Source organism: Hylobates moloch, unplaced genomic scaffold, assembly GCF_009828535.3.
Source record: "Hylobates moloch isolate HMO894 unplaced genomic scaffold, HMol_V3 SCAFFOLD_5, whole genome shotgun sequence".
In the NCBI taxonomy this organism is placed as follows: Eukaryota; Metazoa; Chordata; class Mammalia; order Primates; family Hylobatidae; genus Hylobates; species Hylobates moloch.
Window position 1 is genome coordinate 34,434,591 of NW_026652280.1, and position 9,750 is coordinate 34,444,340.

Genomic DNA, 9,750 nt, shown 5'->3' on the forward strand with positions numbered 1-9,750 from the left:
ACAATTATGTGTCTTGGAGTTGCCCTTCTCGAGGAGTATCTTTGTGGGGTTCTCTGTATTTCCTGAATCTGAATGCTGGCCTGCCTTGCTAGATTGGGGAAGTTCTCCTGGATAATATCTTGCAGAGTGTTTTCCAACTTGGTTCCATTCTCCCCATCATTTTCAGGTACACCAATCAGACGTAGGTTTGGTCTTTTCACATAGTCCCAAATTTCTCGGAGGCTTTGTTCATTTCTTTTTATTCTTTTTTCTCTAAACTTCCCTTCTCTCTTCATTTCATTCATTTCATCTTCCATCAGCGATACCCTTTCTTCCAGTTGATCGCATCTGCTACTGAGGCTTCTGCAATCTTCGCGTAGTTCTCGAAACTTGGCTTTCAGCTCCATTGGCTCCTTTAAGCCCTTCTCTCCATTGGTTATTCTAGTTATCCATTCTTCTAATATTTTTTCAAAGTTTTTAACTTCTTTGCTATTGTTTTGAATTTCCTCTCGTAGCTCAGAGTAGTTTGATCGTCTGAAGCCTTCTTCTCTCAACTCATCAAAGTCATCCTCCATCCAGCTTTGTTCCGTTGCTGGTGAGGAACTGCGTTCCTTTGGAGGAGGAGAGGTGCTCTGTTTTTTAGAGTTTCCAGTTTTTTTGTTCTGTTTTTTCCCCATCTTTGTGGTTTTATCTACTTTTGGTCTTTGATGATGGTGATGTACAGATGGGTTTTTGGTGTGGATGTCCTTTCTGTTTGTTAGTTTTCCTTCTACCAGACAGGACCCTCAGCTGCAGGTCTGTTGGAGTTTACTAGAGGTCCACTCCAGACCCTGTTTGGCTGGGTGTCAGCAGCGGTGGCTGCAGAACAGTGGATTTTCGTGAGACCACAAATTCAGCTGTCTGATAGTTCGTCTGAAAGTTTTGTCTCAGAGGAGTACCCGGTTGAATGAGGTGTCAGTCTGTCCCTACTGGGGGGGTGCCTCCCAGTTAGGCTGCTCAGGGGTGAGGGACCCACTTTAGGAGGCAGTCTGTCCGTTCTCAGATCTCCAGCTGCGTGCTGGGAGAACCACTACTCTCTTCAAAGCTGTCAGTCAGACAGGGACATTTAAGTCTGTGGAGGTTCTTGCTGAGTTTTTGTTTGTCTGTGCCCTGCCCCCAGAGGTGGAGCCTATAGAGGCAGGCAGGCCTCCTTGAGCTGTGGTGGGCTCCACCCAGTTCGAGCTTCCTGGCTGCTTTGTTTACCTAAGCAAGCCTGGGCAATGGCGGGCGCCCCTCCCCCAGCCTCGCTGCCGCCTTGCAGCTTGATCTCAGACTGCTGTGCTAGCAATCAGCGAGACTCCGTGGGCACAGGACCCTCCGAGCCAGGTGCGGGACACAATCTCCTAGTGTGCCGTTTTCCAAGCCCGTTGGAAAAGCGCAGTATTGGGGTGGGACTGACCCGATATTCCAGGTGCCGTCTGTTTCCCCTTTCTTTGACTAGGAAAGGGAACTCCCTGACCCCTTGCGCTTCCCGAGTGAGGCAATGCCTCGCCCTGCTTCGGCTCGCGCACAGTGCGCTTCACCGACTGTCCTGCACCCACTGTTAGGCACTCCCTAGTGAGATGAAACCGGTACCTCAAGCAGAAATGCAGAAATCATCCGTCTTCTGTGTCGCTGGGGCTGGGAGCTGGAGACCGGAGCTGTTCCTATTCGGCCATCTTGGCTCCACAATATGTCATACCTTAGCACGCCTTTGGTACTTATCCCATTCTCTCTGAACCATATTTTGTCTTTGCTAGCTCTGAGGTCTAGATTTAAATCTCAAAAGCTCTAAAGCCTCTTGGGCATCTGTTCTTTTTGACTATTTGTCTGTATCTCTAGATGCTGAGCCTGGTGATGATCCACACTCTGCCTGTTCATTCCTCTCATGTGTAGGAATCAGTTTCTGCTCTCCTGCTGCCTCCACATTACTTGATATCCTCCCTAAGAGCCAACCTTTCCTCCTCACCTACTCAACTATGTTGTCCTGCCTGAGCACATTACTCCATATCTTACCAACATTGTAGAATCCAATTATGTTGGTCCTTTTTGGCTAACATCATCATTACACCACAGTAGCCCAGTCCTATTTGAATCTTGAACCACAAGAGTACACTAAGGAGACCAACAAAAAATTAGGGAAATATAACATCCTAGCAATTTTTAATTATGAGATAATAAGAATTATAACATGGAACAGACAGTAATTCTGCTTTTCATTTTTTCTAGGCTGTATCTGTAGCAGGCAGTGAAGCATGTCTTTTTTTTTTTTTTTTTTTTAAATAATTGGTATGTGCTGTTGTTCAAGGGTGGGCAGTTGCATTCCCACAATATATCACACTGCAAGTCCCTGACATGCCTTTCTTTCTGGCTGCTCTAAACTGGAACGAACTCATTTATTGCTATTATTGTGATTATTATTGATATTGTTTCTGACTTTACCTTTCTGTTTCATTAGCATTAACTAAAGGGTCCTGGGCTTTATCTAGGCAGAAATTTAGTCACAAGGTAGGTGTGATGTACGCCCCAGGCTCTCTGACAGCACAAAAGCAGAAGTTCAAATGAGAAGACATCAAACATAAATTTTCTAATTTGTAAGGACGTAAGAATGCTTTGTGATTGTCCAGCTTCAGATAACAGGTGGGGAAGTCACTTGAGGACCCACCAGGACTGGGCATAATGGGGTTCTCAGCCTGGGTCAGGACACTCGATCTATAATCAAGGAAGCTTGTGATATAATTAGCAGGTAAAAGAAGGGTGACAAGTTCAGTTTAGCAGCAGACAGGATGTGGGTGGTCCTGTGTTTCAGAGACATGCAAGAGTGAGAATAACACCCCATCAACCAGAGGAGAGGAAGAATTCCTATAGGATGTGTGAAGGTGAAGAAATAAGACTAAACATGCAGAAAACAGATCAGAATTTATGACCAATATTGTTCTTCACAAGAGATACCTTTGCATCTTGAAGTAGTGGAAAGAATATTTTTTCTAGGAATGAGTTCATCGGGGTTCTAATCCAGGCTTTGTGCTTCCATAATTATATGTCATGGAACAATCTACCTCTGCCTCTCTTTTGGTTGCAGTTTCTTCATTTGCAAAATTAAGAGTTTGTACCACATGGTTTCTCAGTTCTCACTCCTCTTTCGCATGCTGCCATGCTACTCTCCTGACTCAATACTGTTCTAGAACGTCCCTTTTCAGTGCCTTCAGAGCTTATTTACATGCATGGCCATATGCACTCATGCACACATGGACACACACAGTTGAGGCAATCATTTCAGGGATACATCTTATTTATTCATAACCCAAATTGTATTTCTAAGTCTGACCATTCACCTTATTTCCACCTTGTCTCCAAGTGGCTTTTAATTTTCCTAAAAATTAAATCAGATATGGAATCAAATAGCTTTTACTTAAATGCTTACTATATGCCAACATTCTGCCAGGAAGTTTATGTCCATTTTGACCATTCTCATATTATTAAAGACACGTGAGATCAAAAATACTACCCCCCCTTAATAAAGGAGGAAAACAAGGTTTAATATTTTGCTAAATTGTAAAACTGCAAGGGATAAGTATATTTTAAATATATTTTCTAACTACAAATTAAAGAATAAAGACTTATTTACTGATATTTATCAATATCTTAGAAATATTTTAGTGCCTACTGACAATTTCATCTCCAGTATGACATTCTCCCTATTTCAACTCTCTCTTCAGAAGTGATTGTTCCACCCGTTGAGAATGTCTCCTATGTCTCCTACCATCTCATCATCTGGTACATGATTCCTTAAAAAAAAAAAAAAAAATCTCACTTCATTACCCAGGCCGTATTATGATGGCACCATCTCAGCTCACTGCAACCTCTGCCTCCTGGGCTTGAGTGATCCACCTACCTCAGCCATCCAAATAACTAGGAGCAGGTACATGCCAGCAGGGCTTGCTATGCTTTTTTGTTTGTTTGCTTTTTGGAGCTGGGGGAGTAGAGACAGGGTTTTGCCATGTTACCCAGGCTGGTCTCGAACTACTGGCTCAAGTGGTCTGCCCACCTCAGCTTCCTAAAGTGTGGAATTACAAGTGTGACCCACCTGGCCTGATTGTTACATGATTCTTACTCAAATGTGAGCTCCCTGAGGACAGAAATTACACCTTACAACTTATTCTGGAGTCCCTTGTACAAATCACAAAACCAAGAAAATTATAGGTGCCCAATAAAGAAGAGATGAATAACTAACTCTCCAGTAGCCTAGTTATATTCGAAGGTATATAAAGTTAAATTCTATTGTTTCTCTTATGTGCTTAGCATCTTTCAATGAAAGCTATAAAAGAAAGCAGAAGTCCCAACATATTCATTGCAGAAACATGAAAGAAGATAGGAAGGTGAAGATTCTGATCATCTCTTTCTCTCTGTTAATGGGGTGGTGAAGGACAGAGCACAACACACTGTACTTAATGCAGATTCTGTTCAGTGAAACAATGATTACAATCAATTTGACTACTAATGTGACTTATCTTGTAAATTGCTGGGTCATTAACTTCAACAACATCAATGTGCTGTCACTATCCAATTCCACCAAATTAGTGTCCGAGGTAATAGGAGGACGAATGTATTAGTGCATTATTGGTGGCTAATAGAGATGGCAAGTCTTTAATGTGCTGCAGAGAGCAGCTGAGGCGCCAGGGACCAAGACAAAAAGGCTAAGAGAATGTATGAAGAGATCAGAATCTACGGCATGGTGGTGCATCAGGGCTGCTGCAGGGACTTACCTGCCCTCTTTTCCTTGGTGCCTGAGATGGCAGAAGAGCTATGTACTGGGGAGATCTCAATCTGTAGCAGAAAGAGGGAACATTCCCACTTGGGGCAAATGTGCTAAAAGGCATAGCACTGGATCATCCAAGAATAATGGGCCTGTCTTAAGGTCAGGTTCTTAAAGCGGGATGTTTTCCTGCCAGCCCTGCAGTCACAGAATGCAGGGGAACACCTACTCATGCTACACACTCAGGCGCTTTCCTCATAACCTTCAGATTCATAACCTGAATCTAAAGTCGTCATAGCAATACCAAGCTCTATCCTGGAAGTTACCATTTATCCTCCCTCTAGGGGGATTTGTAGTGCATCTGATTTCTGCATCTGAAAGGAAGAGTATTTTCTCCCAGTTATAAAAGTTTTGGCATCAAGAAAAAGATGGGTAAAAGCCAACATCTTTCATGACAATCCTGAAACTTCACCCTTCTCCACCTGCAAACAAAGATTGCTCTAAAAGTTTGAACTCTTTAGGAATTGTTTTAGATTTTTCCTGAATTCATGTGTTTTCTTTACCTTCATTAACATATAGGGCAGAACACCATCTTTGTTGATTATATTTAGGTTTCAGTTAGTTTATTTTGGAATGTGCTCTTGTCCCTTACCTAAGGAAAAGATCCATTAGTATGTTGAGATTGAACATTGGCAGATGTCAGTATAATCAATGCATATGTATCATGAGCAATTATCTATATCCAAGACCTATTCTATATAAGGTTTGTAGCATGTGGTAAAGCCAGCTGTCACAAAGTCTATCACTTACAGTCATTGAGGGTGATAGATATAACCATTACATGTATTGTGGCTTAGGGCTTAAGGTTGATCCTGAATAGATTTTCCACATCCTAACAAAGAATTACCACCACAGAGGCTGCCACAAGGTGACAGATATGGCTCAGTATAGCTACTTTCCACAACGGATTAGACATATAGAAATTATAACACATAGATGCAAAGTTTTATAAAATTATTTATTGGGAAATAGCTATATATTCGAGGGCTGCAAAAAAAATGTACATCGAAGTTCCAGTGCACCGTTTCCCCAGCCTCTTCCAATATTAACATCTTACACAACTCTAGCACCACAGTAAAGCCAGAAACCCAATATTAGTATAATCCATAGTTTATTCATATTTTACCAGTTATAGATGCACTCATTTGTGTATGTTGAGGAATGCAAATTTATAGTTCTATGAAATATTATCACACATGTAGCTTTGCATAACCACGACCACAATCAAGACACTCGACTATACCATTACCACGAAGATTTCTCTTGTGCTATCCCTTTATAGCCAGACTCACTCTTTCCTTACCTTTCCCAATATCCCTAATCCTTGGAAACCACAAATTTATTCTCCATCTCTGTAAGTATGTTATTGCATGAAAGTTACATAAATGGAACCAATACATATCCTTCTGAGATTGGCTTTTCACTTAGAATAATTTTCTTGAGGTTTGTCCAAGTTTTATTTATCAATAATTTGTCCCTTTTTCCTGCTGAATGGTATTCCACGGTATGGATAACCACAGTTTATTTAACTATGCACCCATTAAAGGATATATGGGTAGTTTCCAGTTTGAGATTATTATGAATAAATCTGCTATGAACATTTGTGCACATGAAAATAAGACTTTATTTCTCTGGAATAAATACCCAAGACTGAAAATTCTGGGTGTATGTTAAGTAGATTTTCAGTGTTGAAAGAAACTGCCAAACTTCTGAAGTAGCTGTATCAGTTTACATTCCCACCAGCAATGTATGAGTGATCTGGCTTCTTTGCATCCTTGCCAACATTTTCCCTTGCCATTATTTTTCATTTTAGCCATTCTGATAGGTATGTAGTGATATCTCATTGTAGTTTAAATTTACATTTCACTAATGGCTAATGACGCTTACTATCTTTTCACGTGTTTACTTGGCATCTGTATATCCTCTTGAATGAAATGTCTGTGCATGTTTTTTGCCCATTTTCTAGTTGGATTTTTAAAAATATTCAGTTTTGGGACACACAGTGTTTTTGCTTTTACTTCAAGCCTTCTATTTGGAAGACAATTTTTAAAAATATTTGTATACTACATTCTTGATAAAATTTAATCTTGACCTGGTTATTCTTTAAAAAGTGATGTACAGTAATAGGCACTCAGCTGTTTTCCTTTGCATTCACTTGGTAAATACCTAATGAGTACCCTGCCTACTATCATAATTAATCATGTATCTAAATTATATTTTGAATCTCTAATTGGTATGTCCTTCTACAATCTACTGCATCCTACTTCTCCAACTTCATCTTTCGCTACTCTATCCATTGACTGACTGTTGTGCTTAATTACCTTCAACTTCCAACTTCGCCTCAAACACTCCATATCTTTCTTGACTCTGCATTTAAACAAGCTGCTTTCTTGGGCTGGGATAGCTTTTGCTCCTTTCTTCATGAAGAAAACTCCTACTTGAACTTGAAGATCCAGTTCATATATCATCACCTCTATGAAACCTTCTCCAAATCCCTCCAGTCCTTTAGTCACTCTTACTCCATTTTGCTTGACCCTAGGTTACAGCATTTACCTAGCAAGCTTTTTGATGTCTCAAATGACAAAATTTTCACAATAACTTCTGGCTTTCTTCCCCTATGAAATAGCTGACAGGGCACACTGAAAGTAGGAGGCTGGTACCCTCTGCCTAGTGCATACCTTGGTCCTGAGAACCAACTGTGTGTTCCCAGGTTTGGTAGTTGAACTTTTTCATTGTGATTATGTAATTAAATCATGTATTAAACTGATGATATGAGTGTGAAAAATAAGGGTTGTTGTTTTTCTGAAAATTAAGTTAATTGGTCTGGAAAGACTTGATAAAAGCAAGTCAAATTAGGTATGAGTGAAAAATTATACAAGAGTGGGGGTAAAAATAAAATGTTCTAGAAGTATTCAGAATTCAGACTGTTTTGATGCAAATATTTTTAACTTTTCACTCTTCCTCAAAGCAAAAACACTAAAATTAGAAATTGAATATAATGCATTGTAGACATGGTTTACATAAAAAGACCATGTAAAACACCAGCTATTGAACCCATACGCAAAAGGCATTGATGTTACATTATAATTGATTAATGATCATTTTAAGCTAAACATACAGTATTTATAGCATTAGCAATTTTACAATTCTTTTTAACTTTCTCAATACACAAAATACTTGTTCAGATTGTATCAGTCGACACGGCTTCTATTATGTTTTCCATTGAAGCTTATCATTCAAAAAGCGTTTTTGTTTACATGTTTCTCACTAGATTGAGAGCTCCTTAATGTCAGGAACCTGGCATTTTGCCTGACACATCATGAGTACTCAATAAATTATTGTTGAATGAATGAAAAGAAATCTGTAAAACCAATTTATAAAAATCAAAAGAAAATTGTATCTTATGATCTTCATGCAATTATTTAATCCAGTTCAAAGAAATTATCAGTTTCAATTATCAATCGTCAGTTCAGAGGTGTTCATTCTCTTTCTTCCTTGCACAGCTCCACATGCCCAACAGAATTTGGACCTCTTTGATGGTGTTAGCTAGTCTTGCTAACAGTGTGTGTGTGTAAAATATGGACCTACAAATTTAACTATATCTTACTATAAAAAATCAACCTTTCAACATAAAGATATTCTGTTTCTTAACTATTATTATTTTTCTTCATATCTTCTGTAAGATGGCCATGATGTAGCTTAAAATAACCTGGATACCTAAAATGAAACATTTTAAAAAGCAAGCCTAAATCCAACCCTATGAATTTCATCCAGCGTATAGTGTGTTACTCATAAGCCAATTTTTAATCTAGACAGTTGCTCCAGGCAGCATCCATAATATCCATGTGCAATCCAACTAGCTATGTGAGGTGTTTTACATCAGCTTTTTGCTAAGCGACAGAGACACCTTCAAGCTCTGAGGGGTCTCCTTAGTCCCATTGTTGGTCCAATTAACATAGGTTAGAAAAATTGAGGGTGCTTTTTTTTTTATCTCTACCTCTGTCCAAATGATTTGATTGACCAAAGAGTTTTAGGATCTCATTGCAAAAAGCAATTAAAAAAATGAATGGGGCCGTGTATTTTTTATTGTTTTGGCTCAGCTCCTGTTCTTACTTTCTCATACAGGAGAACCAGTGACACAATCCACCTTGGTATGAGTGTCAGCCATCTTGTCTTTCAACTGGAAAGCTAGAAGTGACAGCATAGTATATTAAGAGGTCTCTGCTTGAATAAATTGATGTCAAGTTTTATTACATATAGACCAAGCTAGAAGGCACAAGACAACCACTCAACAGCTATGTATTAAACAACGAAATCAACAAAATGGCATAAAGCAGTATTTCAAATTCTTGAAATAAAGATAGGGACAGGCAAAAACTGTATTCTGTAGAAGGCTGAAGTCCGCCAAAGAAAATGCACAGTAAACACAAATCGAGATATTTATAAGATCCTTATGGTGTTAAAAGCAACTACTCTCTTGTCTTTATGGGTTGGAGCATGGGCAAGATTCTTCAGAGATATCTCCTAGAAGCACTAAGACTTTCTAGACATTTAAAGAAACATGGAGCTGAAATAGAGTAAGCCTGAGGAAGTGGCTCATACTCATGACTTAGTTTAAGAAAGAAATAAATGAAATAAAAAATATTTTCAAGTAAAACCATTTCTCGGGATGGCATAACACAAAGATACAAATTAATACCACCAGCATTAAAAAAAAAAACTCTGTAACTCTTGCTACATTCTAGAAGAGTATTTTTTTCAGACTAAGGGTTGCAACCCAACAGAGAATTGCAAGATCACTATTTAAAAAAAGAAAACATGAAGCAAAATAGAATAGAAAACATCAGAATATCTCACATATAATAAAGGTAGGTATTTCTTTGTTTCAATTATGGGTGTGTGAGGCACTAGATCAAAATATAAAAATATATTTCTAT